Genomic DNA, 21,940 nt, shown 5'->3' on the forward strand with positions numbered 1-21,940 from the left:
TATGTAGTATGTATATGTAGCAGCCTTTATTTTTTGTTTTCTGTTGGCACTGGATTTTTTAATGTATGGTTTTTCTATAAACAGATGGTTATAATTTCTAGAGAAATTCCATAGAACACAAATGTTAGAAAAATGCAGTGAATTTCATTGCCTTTAAGCTTAATAAAAGGTTCAACCTTAAAGTTGCATCCCACATCGTTAGTTTAACTTTACAGATGAGATTTTTTTTTCCCCCTCTCTAAATTCTAAAACATGATACATCTGGCTGAGAGGCTGGAAAATTGTTACATGCCTGTGCAACATTCTTACAACCTAATCAGTTCTTCAACTTTTCTCGCAGTTTAATCATTGGAGAATGTTCTTTGTTTTTGTAGTCACTGTTTCACATAGTAACAGTTGTATTTTGGTCTGTTTGCCAGAGGGTAGGTTTATTTTTAAAACCCTGAACTCTGAATTTTTCTTTATTTTTCCAAGATTGAAAGCAGCTGAAATGCCTGGAGTTACAGGTTGAAGGCTGCTTCACAATATGTGGAGGAAGCTTCTTTCCCTCCTCCCTTTGTGTGTGTGTGTGTGTTTTTTTAATTTTTCCCTAACAAATGTCTTCTAACTGGTAGTTGTCTAAAAATAGAAAACTGCTTAACTAAAAATAGCCTGGCTCTCAGTCGTGCCAAGGAAAATGGAGAGGAATAGGCGTGGAATAGAAGGCTGAGTAATCCAGTTCTATTCATTCAGAGAAACCTTTGAGAATGCGGGCGATGATAAAGTGCCCTCAAAAAACCACAGGCCCGACTCTCTCTTCAGACTTCTAGGTGCCAATAAACATTTTAGCCCCAGGATACTTTTTTTTTTTTTTCCTCATAGGTTGTAAACATTTTCTGAAAGACAAGGCTTTGTTTCAGGGAACCTGACAAACTGCCATAAATAACTAACTTTCCTAAGGTCTTAAAAATTCATATTTGTAAGATGTATTTTAAAAGAGAATCTTAAATGAAAGTATTGTAAAATAATGTACGTCGTGTAATAATTAACAGAGGAAACTCTGTTGTAATAAAAACCACTTACTGCTTGCAATTAAACTCAAAACTTTAAGGAGTTTCACAGCAAGAAAATTATTCCTGTGACTCATTGTAGCTTAAGAGAGCAGCTGACTCATTTTAGTTTAGCTCCCTGAGACATGAAATTCTCTTGTTCAGTCTGTATCCCCTTAACATGCCAACATTTAGTCTCTTTCTTACAATTATTATTTTCACTCAAGCAGATTTTTACTTTTAATCTTTAAAATGATGTAGAAACTACTTTGAAAAATAGCATTTCTGGAGTAGGATGGCTTTTAGTTTCAACAAATGGAATTCTGAGTAAGTCATAAAAAAATACGTGTGTGTGTGTGTGTGTGTATGCCAGTTTTGCAATGGGAATGCTTTTTTTTTCTATTTTGTTTTGCTTAAGTAATCTGTAAACCAGGTCAAACATAGCAACAGGGTGTGGAAATGTCAGCACAGTTCATAGGGTTATACGAGTCTGAGCATTGTTATGTTCAGTTCCTGTAATGCTGCTGGTGATAAGACTCTTGAGACAAAAGACGATAATTGATGGAAAGAGGCTTAAATCATTGCTAGAAGAATCAAGGTCCTTGTATCTGTGTACATCGACTCTTCTGGTCTCCTTCCGTCTTGTAAAGCATTTTGTCGTCTTGCATGTTGGCCCCCTACTGCTCTTTGTAATGGATGCAGACCACAAGTGATTCCTTTATGCAGCATACAGGGTGTAATTGTGTCTGTGTGGTGTATTAGTAATTACCAAGCTGAATTCCCATATTGTATCTTTACTGCAGGCATGGAAAAATAGGACATACAACCCTGCGAAACCATTTTCAACCTAGATAGTGAGCCACTTAGAGCTGTATTCCAGGGACAAAGCCTTTTACATGAATACTTTTTAAACAAAATTTTCATTGTTGAGTCATTTGTACCATGCAGGATAAATTCAGTTTGGGAAATTATTACCTTTGATATTATATTATTCATTTCTGACTCTTCAGCAAAGTCTGTAATATGGAAAATATTGGTTCTTTTTAACTGCTGAAATAAAAAATATTTTTAGATGTAATAGTGATATGAGCTATGGTAACTATGCTAGGCTATCATACAGAAAGAGTACTACATGAATTACTACATATAATAGATTCTGTAACATTTATAAACATGAAATAATATAGTTATTTTAGTAGCATTTTATCTTAAACAGTTATATGTTATACATAATTTATGAATATTGGCTAAAGCATTGTTAAACTTCAGAAAAAGCTGACAAAAAATTTTGTTACAGTAAACAGATATAAATTATTAATTTCTTTGCTATAAAATTTGCATCCATCCTTTATGTATTATGTAGCTGATATTGATTTGACTACCTCCAAATCATTGTGGATTTGAAATGTCTACAGTATTATCTGTAATAGAAAGCCAAAATAATGCAAGCAGCTTGGCTTAAACAAAAGAAAGTATGCTTATTCTATGCATCAAATGCTTATAATGACAGTTAAGAAATATTAAATAGAAGTGCAAAGAAATTAATACAGCAATTTCATTATCGATTTTCAATGCAGTTAGACTTATATTGCAAATTATTCATTAAAGCATTCAAGATTTTTGTTATATTTTTACCTTCATTTCTGAAAGTGGCCTTCCAGTATGTATATCTTAAAAATTTGTTTCCACTTTTATATGTAGATTTTGTTTTATTCAAGCAATAATTATTAAATTCTTAGGATATACAGAACTTTATATTGATGCCAGGAGAAATACAAGTTTGGAAGACATTGTCTGTGACCTCACAAAACTTACAGTCCAATTAAGGTAGAAAATACATGTGGGAATCAACTGGACAAAACAACGTAATGAGAACTATGGGGTATTTAGAGGGAGGCAACATAGCACAGTGTTGAGGAGCATCAGTTCTGGAGATAGACTGCCTGAGTTCTATATGTCCTTGGGAAAATTACTTAGACTGTCTGTTTTATTTTTTATTTTATTTTATTTTTTTTGAGATGGAGTTTCACTCTTGTTGCCCAGGCTGGAGTGCAATGGCGTGATCTCAGCTCACCGCAACCTCCACCTCCCGGGTTCAAGCAATTCTTCCTCAGCCTCCCGAGTAGCTGGGATTACAGGCATGTGCCACCACGCCCAGCTAAATTTTTTTTGTATTTTTAGTAGAGACAGGGTTTCTCCATGTTGGTCAGGCTGGTCTTGAACTCTCGACTTCAGGTGATTCGCCAGCCTCGGCCTCCCAAAGTGCTGGGATTACAGGCGTGAACCACCGCACCCGGCCAACTGTTTGTTTCTTAATCCCATCATCTGTAAATAGAGGTTAATAATACTGTCTTCTGCTTAGCTGTTATGAGAATTAAATGGATAAACATTTGTAAAATGCTTAGAACAGGGTCTGACACTTGGTAAGGTTTACAATAATGATAATGACGACAATGATGGCAGCGCCGCTCCTGATACCATGTCATCAAGCAATAAGTGGTAGAAAGAAGTTTAAAAGGTCAGGACAGGCAGCCATGATTGGTAGTTCTTTTTAGGCTCAAACAAGTCAAATTCAGAAAGATGGATATCAATTGATGAAAAACATGTGGGCAAACTTTCAAAAAACCAAGTATGGAAAGAGTCACAAGAAAAAAGAAACAAGGGCATGAAAAGTATTAGCTTGATATGAAGAGAATATTCATATAAAGAAAAAGATATAAGAAAGATGGCAATGAAAATGGGAAGAAGAGACAGGGAAATCAAGCACTCTAAATATTTGATGTGGAATTAGATGTGATACAATTGGCATCAGAAAGACACTCCGTGGTCTCGAGCAGTAAATTAGCGTAATGACAATCAATTCTTGAGAGAGGTTCTGCTGGAAAAGACAGAAACAGTTGTGAAAAGTGGAAGTGCCAAAATACTTTACGTTTTGTAAGTATGTATATGTGTGTGTGCTAAAAAGCCTGAAAGCTTTCACCAAACTTATATTTTTATTTCATAGGACAAGTTGCTTCAGAAATATTCATATAATTTTAGTTTGCACTAATAAGGTGCACATACATTTCTGTGACTGAGGACTATTTATCACATACAGTGTGTTAAGAAAGCAAATTATAGAGGCCTCAGGAGGTTCTTTGTTGTGTTTGTTGTTGTTTTCGTTTTGCCTTTTTTTATTTTTTATTTTTTTGAGATGATTTCATGCCCATTGCCCAGGTTTCAATGCAGTGGCACAGCCTTGGCTTACTGCAACCTCCAACTCCTGGGCTCAAGTGATTCTCCTGCCTCAGCCTCCCAAGTGGCTAGGACCACAGGCACATACCACCACACCCAACGAATTTTTGTATTTTTTGTAGAGACAGGATTTTGCCATGTTGCCCAGGCTGTTCGAATTCCTGGGCTCAAGTGATCCTCCCACCTCAGCCTCTCAAGTGCTTGGATTACAGGAGTGAGCCACTGTGCCTGGCCTAGGAGGTTTATTTTAAACTATATAAGCTTCTTTACAGTAAATTGAAACATAAATCAAAATCTATAAATTTAGAAGTTCCTAATGAAGTAGTGCACTTTTTAATTTTTAGACAGAGTCTCGCTAGGTTGCCTGGGCTCTTCTCAAACTCCTGGGATCAAAAGATCCTCCTTCCTCAGAACATGTGCAGTTTTTTTTTTTTGTTTTTTTGGGTTTTTTTGACAGAGTCTCACTCTGTTGCCCAGGCTGGAGTACAATGGCACGATCTCGGCTCACTGCAACCTCCACCTCCTGGGCTCAAGCAATTCTCCTGCCTCAGTCTCCCGAGTAGCTGGGACTACAGGCATGTGCCACCACACCTGGCTAATTTTTGTATTTTTAGTAGATACGGGGTTTCACCATGTTGGCCAGGCTGGGTCTTGAACTCCTGACCTCAAGTGGTCCGCCTGCCTCGGCTTCCCAAAGTGCTGAGATTACAGGTGTGAGCCACCACACCCAGCCAGGACATGTGCACTTTTAATGATCACCTAAACAGGTCAGGATTCTGAATACAATACTCTCAAATATGAAAACTCTCCCCTTACACTTTCACATCCATATAATAAAAGCCCTGCCCTTTCATAAAAAAGACAGTGTGGTGCTGGAAGAGGGACAGACACACATTTTAGCGTCAGACAAACCTGGTTTCTGCCACTTTCATAAACTCTGTGATCTTGGGCAACATTCTGAATTTCCACCAAGCTTCAGCTTCTGAAGCAGTAAAATAGGGATAATAAAACTCACTTTTGGTTTTCCTGTAAGAATTAACTTATATACATATATAGCCATTAGCACATGATGCTCATACAACTGGTATTTATTTTCCTGCTGTTCCTTTTTGCATATGTAAATTTAGGCAAAAATTTTAAACTTTCACTTGTATATACACACGCATACTTTGGACACTGAAATCTTCAGTGTATTTGGTGCTTACATTTAAATAAAATGTCACATTTTATAAATTATCATATAATGTATGTATATTTCTTGTGTAATAACATGATGAAATTCTTCAGAAATAAGGTCCTCACTACACAGATTTTTAAACTAGGGAAAGGGTAGAAAAAGGAAAAAAACTAGGAGTCAAAAGTAATTCTATTAAGTCCAGTCAAAATAGAGTTAAAAAAAAAAATAAGTGGAATTCTGCCAAATAGAGGGGCTTGCCCAAGTTCTCTTAGTGAACTCTGGTAGATAGCATTAGGATATAATTTATTTCCTGGTGTCCCCTTTGAACTACTTTGTATCCAAGAAGAGGAGTTAGACAATGAGAGAGAAAGTGAAAGAATGAGAGAGATGTAGGGAGAAAGAGAAGGGGGTAGGTTGATTGAGATTTCAAGACAATGGAAGTAATTAGCAAGGGTAACACAAGTGTCCCTATGCTGCCAGTTTCTCTTCTGACACAAAAATAAATAATTGATTTCATTGAAGTATTAGTCAGTCAACAATGCTTAGTGTGATGATATTGTTAACAGTGAAATATATATGTTGTGCATTGCTTCTAGGGTGAAACTTAAGTATCTTTGCCCTGGCTCCCACAGTATTTTCATGGCAGTGAGGATACATACTCTTGGAAATGAGCCAGGAACACTCTAATGTATTACACATGTGGCTTAATACCAGGTGAACAGGTATTTTAAATATTCTAATCACATACCCACAATGTATATCGCTACTGGGAAAAGGATATCATTTTTAACCACTGGTGTTTGTTCTGAGCCATACCTTTTTCACACTCTGAAGATTTTCAAGACGAACTGTGATTTGGGGAGGGATGGCCATCTCAGTCAACTTTAACTGATAGGAGGTACAACAAATTTATAGTTCTGAACTCTGCGCCTGGAGTCTGGCTACTGAAATCAAACCACTTGCTGACCAGCATAAAAATAAATAGGAAAATATTTCAGTATTTTTCACAATTGCGTTTGTACAAATACAAGAGATTTTATTTATATTAAAGAAAACTGTAGTTTTTCGTTTGTTTTTTCTTTTTTCTTTTTTTTTTTTTTTTCCGAGATGGATTCTCACTCTATCATCCAGGCTAGAGTGCAATGATGCAATGTCGGCTCACTGCAACCTCCACCTCTTAAGTTCAAACGATTCTCCTGCCTCAGCCTCCCAAGTAGCTGGGATTACAGGCTCCTGCCACCATGCCCAGCTAATTTTTTTGTATTTTTAGTAGAGAGGGGGTTTCACCATCTTGGCCAGGCTGGTCTCAAACTCCTGACCTCAAGTGACCCACCCGCCTTGGCCTCCCAAAGTGCTGGGATTATAGGCGTGAGACATGAGACACTGTGCCTGGCCTGCAAATTCTTATATTATGATTAGGGGAAGAAATTTGTTTTCCATTAGAAACCACCATTAAGTTTGCAAGCATTGTAACATAAAAAAAAAAAAAAAAAACACCTCACTTTGCTGAGGCCTAAATTTCTATATTGAAATATTACTTTCTGGGGGAAAAAGATAAAATCTACCCAAAAGTACATCTAACGAGAAATAATTCTGAAGATTCTTTCAAATGTTCTGCTTCATGCTGTACACACACACACACACACACACACACACACACACACACACACAAACCTACATATATTCACATATACATGCAGTTAATGTGAGACTGGCAGTTTCCAGCACAAAATACATAGCTTCCATTTCACTGTGCACAAGTTCCTGTGTCAGATCAACAAAACTTTCATTGATTTCTATCTATCTGCTTGGCTTCGACAATAATGTAATGCAATCGGGGAGGGAGAGTTTCTAACTTCTCCCAGCCACCTGCCTTAACCTCATGCTTCATTCATCTCGGTATAGACTGGATTCCTTTGACAATTAGTCGATAGCGTACATTACCTCATGGAAGCAGACTTTGAACTATGTTTTGCTTCCTTTTAATGGTACTGTTTCCCCTCATCTTTTAACAGTGATCTTTTAAAAAGAAGTGTGATTCTGTTCAGAATGATGGTGATGGCTGTTTGAGACATTTTAAAACTATTAGGTGGTTAATATGTGGTTAATATTATTTATTCAACAGAAAATGGACTTTAAGCGCATGTGAAAAGCAAAGCATCATAATTGTAAACTTCTTTTAAAAGTTATACGACTTTATTTAGTTTCAATTTTCCAAAAGTCCAGTTTCCCATCTGAGAGACATGGGTATTGGCCCGGCTGTGGGAAACCTCCAGAGAAAACAGGGGAGCTCCGCTACTGCGGAAGCAGAGTCAGTGACTGTGGGTGGCATTTTCTCCGCTGAGTCAGGTCCTGCCAGCCCTACCCCAGGCTTCTACCAACAGTGCAGATTTTCTGGCAAGATGCAAAACCCAAGTGTTTGTGGTTCTTGAAGCTCTTCTGCAGTTTCTCCTTTTCCTTGGTACTCTGGGAAATTTTCACTTTAGAAGATCACATCTTACTGTGTCTTCCTTGTAACTGTTGAAAAAATTGGGAAGTTTAAGTCATTTATTTTATTTTTCCTCTCATCTGGCCTATAAAGTAACTTGGTGTTATGTGCATGTTTTTCAACAAACAGGAAAGGGAAGAGATTATATACCCATGATTTTGAAAATAATTTTTATACAGCATACAAGATTTCTCGATGATCCCTCGCTTTGCCCAGGGAGAAACAATAGTTTCTCCATAAAAGCATACATTTTTCTCTTTTCCCCAATCTATTCCCTCAACCCAAGAGAAAATGTAGTCTTGTAGTTAGCAGCCTTTGCATCCCCCATCTGCTCAAGTAAATTGAAGAGAAGAGGCAAGTGGTTGGCTTCTGCATCTGAAGAATATAGGTGCCAAAATAATAAAGTGGACCTTTTTGTTAGTCACAGAGACTTGAGGTTCTTGCTAGTATTACTCTAATCATTGTAATAAACCTGTACTTCATTTTATGCAGATAGGTACAGTCTGTATATTATTGGGAAGGACTTCCTTCCTAGGCTTAGGAATGTTAGGAGTTGAAAAATTTAGCAGCCGGGCGTGGTGGCTCACGCTTGTAATCCCAGCACTTTGAGAGGCTGAGGCGGGTGGATCACAAGGTCAGGAGATCGAGACCATCCTGGCTAACACGGTGAAACCCCGTCTCTACTAAAAATACAAAAACAAAATTAGCCGGGCGTGGTGGCGGGCATCTGTAGTCCCAGCTACTCAGGAGGCTGAGGTGGGAGAATGGCGTGAACCTGGGAGGCGGAGCTTGCAGTGAGCCAAGATTGTGCCACAGCACTCTAGCCTGGGTGACAAAGGGAGACTCCATCTCAAAAAAGAAAAATTTAGCACCCTTTCTTTTCCTTGGGGCTTCAACAACCTACACTTCATTTTAACTAGATAGATAGTACCTACATATTGGTGAAGGGCCTTCCTGTCTATTCTAGATAGTACCTACATATTGGGAAGGGCCTTCCCATCTATTCAGTTGATATTATAGCAAAATAGTAGGAAAAACATTTTAGATAATATTTTTTATCAGAAAATGAATTCCGTTACAAACACATCCCTTTATGAAAAAATAAGATTTGTCAGTCATTTCACCAATTTCAGCTGAGAGTAAGTGTTCAAAGGATACACAGATACACAGGCATGGTTTAGGCAATCCTTATTGTTAAACAACCTTGCAGACGCAGAATAATTCGATAGCTAAGAGAGAAAATTCCGGAGCTCATTCATGGGTTCATAGACTTGGTTCCACCACTCACTAACTTTGTAAACTTCAGCAAGTTCTTGGACCACTGTGTGCCTCTTTTTTTCATCTGTAGATTGGCAGTCATTGTGGAAGAGTAGCTTGTGAGGATTAAAAAAAGACCCATGCAAAGCCACGGGCTCAGTCCCTGGCACATGTACATGCTTGGTAAATGGTAGGTGTTATTGCTGAGGAATGGATTCAATTAAAATATTAAGAAAATTAATATTTTGATAGTGATGGAAGACTGGTTTAATTTCCTCTTCATGCCATAGAAGAGGAAATGTTGTTTTTATAATTACCTAATGAAGAATCTGGAAGAAATGATTTTGCAAATGATACCCTTAAGCTCACCACTGGACTAACAAAATCACTGAGATTTCATAAGTTATGGAAATTGAAATACCTAATTTAAAAAGTCAAGTTTGCAGTACATTTCCACGGATAATGCCTGAAGTTATTGAAGCCATCATGACTACAAAATCAGGCAGCCTGGAGGCCAGGTCTACAGAGTCTGTTCAGAGAAGGCTGTCTGGGGCCACAGGACAGAGTGCGCCGTGGGGCTGGCAGCATGCACTTGGCCTTGTTGAGTTAGACAACAGGTGCCGAGCCACTGCCAGGTGTGGATATCAGGATGAACAAAATTGCTGATGGCCTGTCATAAATCTTTATGTTAGATCATAAAGTGCTGAGCCCATATGATGAGAGATGAGTTCACATAGCAAGGGATCACTTGAAGTGTTCACTTGATTATTTTCCCCTCCCTGTCTTTCACATGATCTTCAAATTCTCTCTTTTTCACTCATTTTCATTCCTTCCCTCTCTCCCTCCCTCCCTTTCTTTCCTCTCCCCCTTCCAGTATTTTTCTATCTATTTATAACCTCTGTCTCTCATTCTTGGTATTCTTATTTTTAAACATTTTCTAAGTAGAATGACGGTTACTGGAGGCCGGAAGGGGTTGAGGTTACCAGAGGCTGGAAGAGGTTGATGAGGGCGGGAATGAGGAGTTGTTGATCAAAGGGTACAAAGTTTCAGATAGACAGGGGGAATAGGTTTTGAGAGCTACTGCACAGCAGGGTGGCTATGGTCAATAATAATGTATTTATATTTCAAAATAACTAAGAGAATAAATTTCAAATGTCTCACCATAAAAAATAAGAGAGGTGATAGATATGTTAATTAGTTAGATTTAATCATGCCACATTGTATACACATAACAAAATGGCACATTATACCATATAAATGTATACAAGTATTGTTTGTCAATTTAAAATAATATTACTAATAATTTTTTTAATTATGGGGAAAAGTTCATCATAACAGTTAACAAATTGATTAATGAAATTTATCTTAACAATTTTATGAACACCAAATGATCATCAAAATAAAAGTAGAAGAGGCATTTGATGAAATTCAGTTTCTATTAATAAAAATTCTTAATGGACTAGGAATAGAAATTTCCTTAAGTTTATGAAATATATCAACAAAAAGGGTTCATAGTAAGTGTATAATGGTGAAACATTTGGCTCATTCCTTTTAAAGTTATAAATGAGATAAATATGCTCCCATCTCTGCTTTAAGTCATACTGAGGGCCTAGTCAATGGAACAAAATGAGATAAAAAAATAAAATGTATATAAATCACACACACAAAAATCCTCTCTATACCCTTCCATTTTTCAGTTCTCAGTGTCACTCTAGCATTTATAGCATCATGTGAAATCCAAGGTGACAATGCACACCTAAGAATATTATCATCTGCATAATATATGCAGTCATGGGAAATGAGATTTTGTGAACTAATAATTGGTCCATGATTCTGGACTGTCGATTCATATATGGATAGCATTCAGAGAATAAGGAAAATAAATTGAGATGAGTTTGATTTTAATTATTAGTTAATTTAATTTGGAAACATAAATTTTGAAAAAAATTAACCTGATAAAATAATAAAGTAACTTAGTCTATATAGGCCTTGATTAGCATGCAGTATCAGTAATAGTACACTTTGCAAAATATTTCTTATGAATTATATTTTATTTTTAAGTATTTAACCTAGAAAGAAGGATCTATTTGCCATAATGCAATGTATGTTAGGAATTTTCAGATTGTATTTATTCATGACTTGTGTCCTCTCCGAGCAATTACACTCAATTCATAATTGCCTACACTAGTGAAAAAGGATCCTTCACATTAATACCATAAAACAGCAGGAACTGCAATGTGAGTCCAGGCACAGCAACCCCCAATAACAAATGAGCCAGGAAACTAGCAGGCAAGTCCCAGTGGAAAGTTGAGCAGAGGACCCTAACTCTGAAATGTACTGGCACTTTTGATGTCGGTCCTAGAAATACTCTGATTATTTTTCTGGTACTAGCTGGAAATAATTATATTGTTAGGTAAGCAAATAAAGGCCCTCTAATTAGCAAACTTGAAATTTACATTAAATTATGAAATTCCCAGGGCCCAGTACTCTGCCAGGTACTAAGGATACCCCGACACAAGGCACAGACCTGCCCTCAAGGAGCGCAGCCTTGTGTGGAACAGAGGCAGGCACACAGTGGCACTGCAGCATGCAGAACTACGACAGGACTGCAGGAAAGACGAGTTTAAATAAAGAAAGCCACTGGAATGATGTCAGTGTGTTTGCAGCAGAAGCCTTGAGAAACTGCCTCAGAATTTTGAAGCACATTTATTTTTAAGCACCTGAAGCTCTTATCAAACAGTCCTATCAAACTTTCTTTCATCAGACACCTACCCAAGTCAACTGAACGTAAAATCCACCACTTATTATAAATTCACGTATTAGGTGAGTGGTAATGAGATAACAGCTACAGAGGATAAATGGATTCAATTCTCTCCATCTCTACAAGTAATCTATAATGTGACAGGAGAGATAAGAGGTAGAAACTTACTTTGGGAGGCCGAGGCGGGCAGATCACGAGGTCAGGAGATCGAGACCATGCTGGCTAACACGGTGAAACCCCGTCTCTACTAAAAATACAAAAGATTAACCTGGCGTGGTGGCGGGCGCCTGTAGTCCCAGCTACTCGGGAAGCTGAGGCGGGAGAATGGCCTGAACCTGGGAGGCGGAGCTTGCAGTGAGCCGAGATCGCCCCACTGCACTCCAGCCTGGGCGACAGAGCGAGAGAAAAAAAAAAAAAGAGGTAGAAACTTATTTGCAGAAAAGAAACAATTATTTGCATTTTAAGTTTACTGCTGTGAATTTTGGAGATTTAGTCTGTGAGACTTTCTTAATGCATGATGTAGTTGTGGGTAGATAGAGGTTTGTTCTCTGACCAATTGACAACATCCTGTAACTCTAACAACTTCTACCTCCAGGTCAACTGTTGAACCTGCAAGGAGCCTTTTCCCCAGATCTCTGACTTCCAGTCGGCCTTTCTGCCTCTTGTTCACTAGAGAGTACATCCTGGTTTCCTGTCCTTATGCTAAGTCTGATGAAACCCCAGGATGTCTGTCTGCTGGCTTAACTGGCCCTGGATCAGCAACTGTCCCCTGACCAGCAACCATCTACCCATTATACCTTTCACTGCCTCTGTTAAGCAGAAGGTTTGCCAGTATATGAACCAATACAGTGAAAACACTAATATTGCATTAGCCAAGTCCCAGGAGAGATTTTACATGGAAAGGGACAAGTAATATACAAGTAAGACTAGAGACCAAGACTGCTCACCTTTTACAGACCTGGCAAACCTGACTAAAAAGCGAGAGAGGTTTGGTTTTCAAGGGGGAACATTTGGATTCCTAGCCACTAGCTTTTGCTTAGTCTGCCTGAGCCTCTCCATTGTATATCATCAGGCTGTCCTTACCATTATTCCCCTGTAGGACACCTATCCAGAAAAGTTAACCAATTTGTAGCAACATTCTCCTGTCAGATATCCTACTTGTTGCCAAGGATGGAAAGTCGTCAGGAGACTTCCTGTCTGCAAGAATCTTATAATCTAGAAAATGATATAAAAGCAGAAAACAGATAGCAACAATATGAAATAACTGTTCATTACATAGTTCTAAGGAAGAATAAAAGAGACATTAATTCTATTAACTCTCTCTTCCACGTGATTTTTTCCTTTTATAATTTAAGTTTATGTACGAGGATGGGGGATGGTGGGGTTAAGGGGTAGATGTTGCTAAGGGTAGAATCAGTGTATATGTACAGTATGTATACAAACCTAATAAGTGCCCTCTATGTGTTTTCAGATTTCATTGTAATTCCATTTTAAATAAGAACTTCTGTTGCTACAGCCTTGAATTCCATTATTCTTTCATCGACAATAACAATATTTATTGAGTGTCATCCATGTGCTGGGAACATTCAAGATGCTGTGGATACAGAGGTGAAAAAGACAAAGATTCTGCTCTCATAGAACTTTGTTCTAACACACTGAAACTCTTCTCTCCACAGGCAGCCACAGGCGGCTGTGACTTACGTATTGTGTTCCCACAATCCCAGTGACGCTCTGCACTCCTGATACTTCACTTTTCTCTAATCAGAACAATATGGGTATTGAGCAGTATGTGTTAACAGTTGTCAATGGTAGTCTCTGGGATGGCATATCACAAGCTCAGGCAAAACCCTCAATTAGCATCTAAGTGTGTTTGTTCTTCACAGGGCATATTAACTGGGGAGATAGACTATAAGGGACCCTCCCTGCTCATTGCTGTCAGATCACTATAGAATAACCAAAACCAAAGTGAAAATTTTCAAGAGTGAATGACTTATAGCCACTCCTTGAAGAGCAGGCTGGTTTATTAGGAAGAGGGAGAAATCAATTTTAAAAAGATTTGAACGTCACGTATTATGTGGGAAGAAGTTGAGGATACCATAAATGAAATCTGTGTTCACAATCCAGAATTGGTCCTTGAAAAATCTCTCTGCCTGCTATTTAAGAAATTGAAGAATAGAAATAACTTGCAGTATTTTTGGTGCTGTCCCAAATTGAAAACTGTTATTGGTGATGTTGGTCCTGTGACTTAAGGCATGACAACCACAACATAGAGAATGTTCCCCATCAGGACAAGGGCCAGCCCAGGAGAAAAGTGGGCCAGGGTCAAGCCCATTAGATGTCTTTACCTCTCTTAAGCCTGGCTGTCAACTGAACGTAAAATCCACCACTTTAGGTTGGGAGACAAGGAATTAAAGGAAACAGCTCAATCTTTATCTTGGGAGTTCCTGACTGTCTCAGAAACGAGGAATTTGATATCTTAAGTTCTCAGGTATGATCAAAATAGTCATGACATAAGTCAATCAGTTGCCAACCTCAAGACTTTATTTTGCAATGCCTTATGGAAAGTTCTGTGTATACTCTGCTTTTCTGATAAGCTGGTAATAAACTGGAGATCCCAACTGACAGATATTCTGTAAAGTACATCAAGGGTAATGTCCTTGTTTCGGAGGGGAGACGTAGAAATAGAGAAGAGAATGCACAAAGGTGTCTATTGCAGTAAGTTTTGTTCTCAACATGTTTGTGTCTTCCTGGCAGTAACAGAGCAGCAGCAGCCACAGATGGCTTGGAAGCCCATCATGCCCCAGACTCTGAGCAGGTCTAAACACAGAGAAATCCCACCATTTGTGAACCAGTTACAATAGTCCGTGTCACCTCCTCCATTCCCTCAGCTCCCACAGGGATGTCCTGTGCCGCAATCTTGAAGTCATTCCAGATATTGCTTTAACCTACCAGAACTTGTACTCCTTACATTTTGAGGTAATAATCTTATTAAAACAAATAAATAGTACTGTCACTCTACAAGACCACCCAACTCATTTCAGTTAGTGTCTGTCACTGTTAGACAGTATGACTGTCAAGTTTGTTTGCTTATTCATTTATCCAGTGAACCATAACTGAGAATCTTGGTTGAGTCCACACATATTACCCAAGCCCTGTGTTAGGGACCAGAGATGCCCATTTTTCACAGAACACACTACCTGGTGGTGAAGCAGACATGTTAAAAAATAAATTACAGTATAACATACCACATGTAAAAAACAAAGAGGTCAAGGACTGTACAGGTACAGAAAAGGGAGTTCCTGAGTGCCTCCTACAAGCGTTAGGAAAAAGCTTCACCAAGTAAGTGAGGGCATTAGGTAATAGGGTGTCCTAGGACAATTAAGGTTTGTGTAACTGAGAGGAGGAGTAAATAAGGATATTCTAGCAAGGATGGAATGGCGTATATCAAAGTAGTGTTTCTAAAGGATTGAGCTGACTTGCCAAATGACATGAAATTTCCCCCTTGGCCAAAACCCAGCGATATAGTTTGGCTGTATCCTGACCCAAATCTCACCTTGAATTGTTACAGTCCCCACATGTCATGGGAGGGACCCAGTGGGAAGTAATTAAATCTTGGGGATGGATCCTTCCCATGCTGGTCTCATGATAGTGAATAAGTCTTATGAGATGTGATGGTTTTATAAATGGGGGTTCCCCTGCACAAGCTCTCTTGCCTGCCGCCACGTAGGACATGCCTTTGCTTCTCCTCTGCCTTCTGCCATGATTCTGAGGCCTCCCCAGCCATGTGAAACTGTGAAGCCATTAAACCTATTTTTCTTTATAAATTACTCAGTCTTGGTATGTCTTTATTAGCAGTGTGAGAACGAGCTAATACACACAGTAGGCTGGAGAAAAGAGGAAATGAGCCTAGAGGCAGGTGGAGGGTTTTCAAGGAGAACAGCCTTCCAATTAGATGTGCATTTTAATTAGACCCTGCCAGAAGTATGAAGGAAGATTGACTGGAAGGTGGGAGTCCAAAAACAAACAGACAAAGCACAGAAGACCAAATAGAAAGAATAATGATAGGTGAGTCAAGAAATTACGGAATCAAGGGTGATTTCTGAGTTTTCAGCTTGAACAAGTACGTTGTGACATTTGCTAGGAAGGGAAAGATGGGAGAGAAATGGATGAAGGGGTAGGCTGGAATCCAGAAAATAAATGGGAAAAGAAATGATACAGTAGAAGAGATCGTGGGAAATCCTGTAGAAATGAGGAAATGTGGTGACTCAAAAGATAGCTCAGAAGTGACTGGTGAATGCAAAGATGTAGGATATAAGCTACTCGCATTTCAAATGACTAATCACGCATAGACTCAAATTGAATAAAAAGGCATTTAAAACTAGGAAATAAAAATAATGATTTGACTTATTTTGACGACCCAGGATAACATCTACATCTTTTGTTAAAATAAGTCATTAATGGTTTATAAAAGATGCTCCAACATGTTATTTGTAAAGCATCAGTGCCTCAAGATACAGCCTTTTTGTCCCTGTAACCAACCCATTTGCAAGTAAAATGCCATAGTCTAAAATGTTTAGTATGTGAAGTTACAATTATTATACATTTTATACTTTCAAAAAACCTGCTCTCTGATCTTTATTAATTTACTCCTTTCCTCTCTCAACCTTTGTTTAATTTATAGTTCTGTCTTGTCTTTTCCTTCCTCATTTAAGAAATCACTAACATTGCCCATTCTTCAAAACAACCTACAATTTGATTCTTTGCATTCCAGCCTTTCTTTTCTTAACTTGCATTATAAAGATTATTAGGATAGGCTGGACACAGTGGCCCATGCCCATAATCCTAGCACTTTAGGAGGCTTAGGTGCGTGGATTACATGAGGTCAAGAGTTCAAGACCAGCCTGGACAACATTGTGAGACCCCCCATCTCTACCAAAAAATACAAAAATTAGCTAGACTTGATGGCACACACCTGTAATTCCAGCTACTTGGGAGACTGAAGTGGGAAGATCACTTGAACCCAGGAGGCAGAGGTTGCAGTGAGCTGAGATCATGCCGCTGCACTCCAGCCTGGGTGACAGAGCAAGACTCTGTCTAACAACAACAACAACTATAGCTATAGATATAGATATATAGGATTAACTGCATATACTATCATGCATTTCAATGATTATATATTAAATGTTCTCTCTTTAGTATTTCACTTCACATCTCTGCTGGATTGAGGATCTCAGGGAGTGTTTTACAGCTAACGTGTGCCAGACTTCCCCATCTCAGTCCCATTCTAGGCCAACTCATGATGCATGCCCTGTCCGGGTTCCAATAGAGGTTTGGCGGAAGAATCCTTACAAACACCAAATCCTTGATCTGTCCTGAGGAAGCCTGAATCATCTGATTGGCCCCAGAATCACCCTGATTTTCCATGAATTCCCTCAGGCAAATGTTGGTCCAGAATAAGACCAATGTAAAAGCCCAGGAGAATAGTGGAGCAGTAGACTAGCATCCAAGAATGGGGGAAAATGATGAACTTTGCCCAAGAATTTGAAAGCATGCTTAATTCAGATTTATAGTATCTGACTCACATTCACAAATTTCCCTGTGCTCTTTCCTACAAAGGTTTTGTTTTTCCTTTGCTAACCTTTACCTTCTGCCTAAAATATCACTCCCTTTTTTCTCTTTCCATGCTGAAAATTCTGTGCCCTCTTTCAGCTACACTTTTGATCACTGAGATTATATGCTTATGACTTTCTGGCATTAAAGATTTCATTGACTGCACAGTTTTTCTGAGGGTGTCTATTTAGACTAGTACCCCTAAATTTTAAGCCTTCAATAATGTAAAATTTGTGAGTTATAATGTTTCATACATAGTACAAATCACATCTACATTGCACTGCTTTCTAACTTAAAAACTGTACATTTCAAAAAGTAGTAAATTTGGGAGTTATTAAGAGGGAATAAAAACATTGAGTTTTAACGTAGTGTGAAATGGTAGTAATAAATGGAAAAAAAAAGAGATTGCAGTTGCAAAATACTGCACTGAGACTAATCTTCCTCCCTCTAACATTTGAACATTCTTTTCTGTTCTGTTCATCTATTCATTTCAGTTTGTCATGAATGCTGCAAATATCTAGTAAGTTCCAACCACTTGCCAGGGCTTGTGCTAAGTTCTGGTGATACGAGATGACAAATAAACTATTCCTAACCTCTAGTAGCTCATAGTAGCAGGAAGAAAAACACATACATAAACAAATCATCTTTATCAAATGTCCAGAAAAATCATCTTAGCATCCAGAGGACCACTGGCAGCACCTGACACATAGTAGCAGTTAGTAAATATGTATCAAGGGGTCTGGACCCTACTACAGCCTTTGCCTCCAGCCAGCCAGACAGCCTTGGTCAAGTCAAGAAACCTCCACATACATTAACATTGAAGTGGAAATGTGTGTTCCATTCATTCATCTAGCATTTATTGAGCAACTACAGTAGGTCAGACTGCTCTCTGGTGAAACTCCAAAGTGAATAAAGCAAAGTGCTTTGTTAAGGACCTCTCAATCTAGCAGAGGAAAAAAAGCACATAAAGGATCAATAATGTGTGATTAAGACTATAGTGGGAAAATGGGTAGAATAAAATGAGTGCCTGAATGAAGGAGAAACTGATTCAGCCTGAGCGATCAGAAAGTCTAAAGAGAGGAGACAATGTGTCAGCTGCTCTTTGAAGGAGGAACAGATATTGGTGGGCTCATTCCTGAAGGAGAGCCCAGCTTGAGAAGGGATGCAGAAGGAAAGGCATGCAGCGTTTGCACCATTATTCCTCACCCACTGTGGGCATGAGGAAGGGCCGGATGATGCTTGGCGGTCTCATCCAGACGAGAGTATCAATAATTAGCACCATTTGAATGTTTATGTCAAATAATTTGTGGCCCTTAAGACAGAGTTGGTGGATGTTTCCTTGTGTTCAATACATGAAAAGGCTTTCAAATCTTTAATTAGTGTGTCTTTTATTTCCATTATTTGAAGATGAAAATGATTCAGTCAAAAAAATTTCAGCTCCAATATTAAGATTATCTTTTGAGGAAGCATATAAAAATAAAAACAATGACAATATCCAACACCATCCACCCCTTCCCCAGTAGAAGTTGATATCTGGCTAGAATGAGCATTAATAAATAACCTAGAGAAATACAGTATTGTACAGTTTTATATTTTCAACTTTTTATTAAAATTTTTACCACAAGTGAATAATTTTTGTTAAAATCTAACTTTTTGTACTCTGTATTGGATATGATTTGCTTGCCTAATTAAAGTCTACCTGCTGATTATACTAGATTTAATATATTAATGTGTCTTTTCATTTCTAGAATAAGAACAAAGAAAAGGGACTATAGTACTACAGGGAGAGATAGTATAGACAATGCCTACAGTTTTATTAAAACCTGTGGAGAAATTTCTTGGCATCTAATCTTCCCTCAGCCTAAGGCAAAAACCGTACAATATTATAAGTCAGGTCAGAGCTTTTTAGTTTTAAATTTGGCTGCTTTCCTAACACATAAGCGTACAAAACAGTATCTGGCACATAGTAGGTTTTCAATAATCGTTTGCCGAATAAATTTTAAATGAAGTAAGGCACTGGGCACAGTCCTCAAAGCACCTCTCTGTAGATACTAAAGGGTCAGGAAACAGCAGCAGCATGAGCACCAGCACACCAATATGGAAACACTTTCAGGAAATATTCTTAGAAACTCCATTTATAGGCAGTATTCATTTCAACTGCACTTCCTATTCCTACATGAATTTACTACTTTCTAAAGATTATTCAGCTTGTTAAGAGTAGATACTTATCTTCATAAAGCTGTGAACGACAAGCAAAAAAATGATTCAGGATCAGAGGAAAGGAAACTACCTTTTCTAAGTTGATGCTTTTTTTTCTTGGTTTTTGTGTGAACATGACATTGATGCAACTGATAGTAATAATTCCTGCATGTGTTCTTGACACATCAACCCTCTGAGGTAAAGATCACACTACCTATGCAACAAAGTGTGATTACTTGGATTTTTAACAAAGGTTAATAGGAGTAATTTGGGGGTTTCTCCAGGTTTCTCTGCCTGTAGAATGGGCAGGCACAGGAAAAGGATGATGATGAAAATATACATTCTTGAGGATTGACACTGCAGACATGTAAAGAAATTGAGTGGTTGAAAGCTTTTAGTCTGTGATGGTGGTTCTCTGAAAAAAAGCTGAATTTTACTTAAAGAGCATTAATATAAAAATACAGCTTCATATAATTGAAAAAGGTCAATAATTTACTTATTTATTTTTACTAACGAGATAATTTTTGAAAGAATAAAAGGAAAAAAATTTTTAAATAACAAAATAGTATTTAAGAAGGGAAAAATCAGTTTTAATCACTGCATAAGAAAAGGATTTTCTAGTTGATAACGTAATGCCTAAAACAAGAAATGAGAGCTCCATGTAGCATCCTTTTTCATTTCTATTCCTTTCAGTAACGAAATAGAATCTGTTTCCCTAATGAAATTCTATTTCATTAGAATTTTTGAAACACCTGTCACCTATCATCATCAGTTTGTACGTATTTCAAGTTTTTCCGATGAGCAAATGGAATAATGCAGGGTCCATATGTCCACATGTCTGGGAGGAAAGATTCCACGTGGTTTTTGGATTACCTGTCTGGACTCTTTCTCCTATTTATTGCTTGGAATATGTCACCTTCTGTCAATCTAATTACTCCTCTAGGAAACGGCTGTTCTCAGCTCACAGTATGACAATCGCTGTCTTGTGAAAATATCCCAGAAGCCTCTGTAGTTGATGGATCTACCTCAACAGTGTCACTCTGACGTGGAAAGCTGACTTCAGTATACAGGCTTGCTCAAGATTTACTTGAGTTCTCTGAGGAAAGAGTTTCTTCAGATACATAAGGAGAGAAGCTGGTGGTTTTAGGAGATCTCTTGTCTCATCTTGACATACATGAATAAATCTTTTCAAAACGTAGTCAGTCAGCTGAGAGACAGTATATACATCTAGGACTTCCAGCCCCTGTAAAAGAATAACAATTGAAGTACCTACATTACCTGACCAGTGACACTTGTAAAAGATCAGAGAAGCTTTCAAAGGCCAACAGCAGAGATTTTGATTTTGCTAGAAAAGGGCCCGAAGGAATAATGCTTATTTATCCATTTAGTCAGCCCTTTCGTTCATATCGACTATTCATTACTGTGATAAAGACAGACTTGGCTGAATCTAACAGAAATTCTTTTGTTATCATTAAACAGCTGTAGATTTTTAATATAATAAAGATAAAACTGCTCTTATAGTTCCACATTCACACTATGATATTCAAGTTTGTGCCATCACTTCCATTTTCAGAGCTTTATAATTCCACCATAATCATTTGTTCTTGGCAGAAATGTGTTATACAAGCACTCAGCTGAGGATAATATTTTTGAACATTTTTTTCAATGTTCTTTCTGGTTATGTGATTATGGGAATTTGGAACTCAATATTAATTTGCTCTTCAGCTTTGTGTTTGTATATCTCAAAATGCTCTTTTTTAAATAACACAATTTAACTTGAATCATTACTTAGATTCGGGTGATATTCATAGCAAGATAATGCAGTCAGATACAAGAAGAATGTATTGGTAGAAAATGAGCCACATTTTTCCTTCTCATCACTGCCATTTCCTTTGTGACTCCATGCCACCTGCCTTGTTTGTTTAATAGTTTATATAATTCTTCAGGTACAAAGTGAGCCACTGACCTAATTGGTTTTTTTCATTCATAAACTGATGTGTTTTATTGACCAATATGCATTCCAACTCTTGACTAAAATTTGACATCTAAGAAAATCAATATTTTAGCTCTATTTTCATACTTGAAATTTTCCCTCAGCCTAATTTTTTTAAATTTCTACTTTTTTTTTTTTTTTTTTTTTGAGATGGAGTCTCACTCTGTTGCCCAGGCTGAAGTGCAGTGGTGTG

At 37.9% G+C, this 21,940-nt stretch overlaps 1 protein-coding gene and 1 long non-coding RNA gene across 51 annotated transcripts in view; one reads left to right on the forward strand and one right to left on the reverse strand.

Moving 5' to 3' along the window:
* The window catches only part of MEF2C (myocyte enhancer factor 2C), a 166,380-nt gene that overhangs the window by 101,143 nt on the left and 43,297 nt on the right, over positions 1–21,940 (forward strand). The window lies entirely within an intron of this gene.
* LOC112209212 (uncharacterized) overlaps positions 1,254–21,940 on the reverse strand; it is a 72,039-nt gene continuing 51,352 nt past the window's right edge. The window contains exon 4 of the long non-coding RNA XR_002943893.3: positions 1,254–20,997. This is a non-coding gene — a long non-coding RNA (uncharacterized LOC112209212). The remainder of the gene's footprint in view (positions 20,998–21,940) is intronic.

Source organism: Pan troglodytes, chromosome 4 (genome assembly GCF_028858775.2).
Source record: "Pan troglodytes isolate AG18354 chromosome 4, NHGRI_mPanTro3-v2.0_pri, whole genome shotgun sequence".
NCBI classification, from domain to species: Eukaryota; Metazoa; Chordata; class Mammalia; order Primates; family Hominidae; genus Pan; species Pan troglodytes.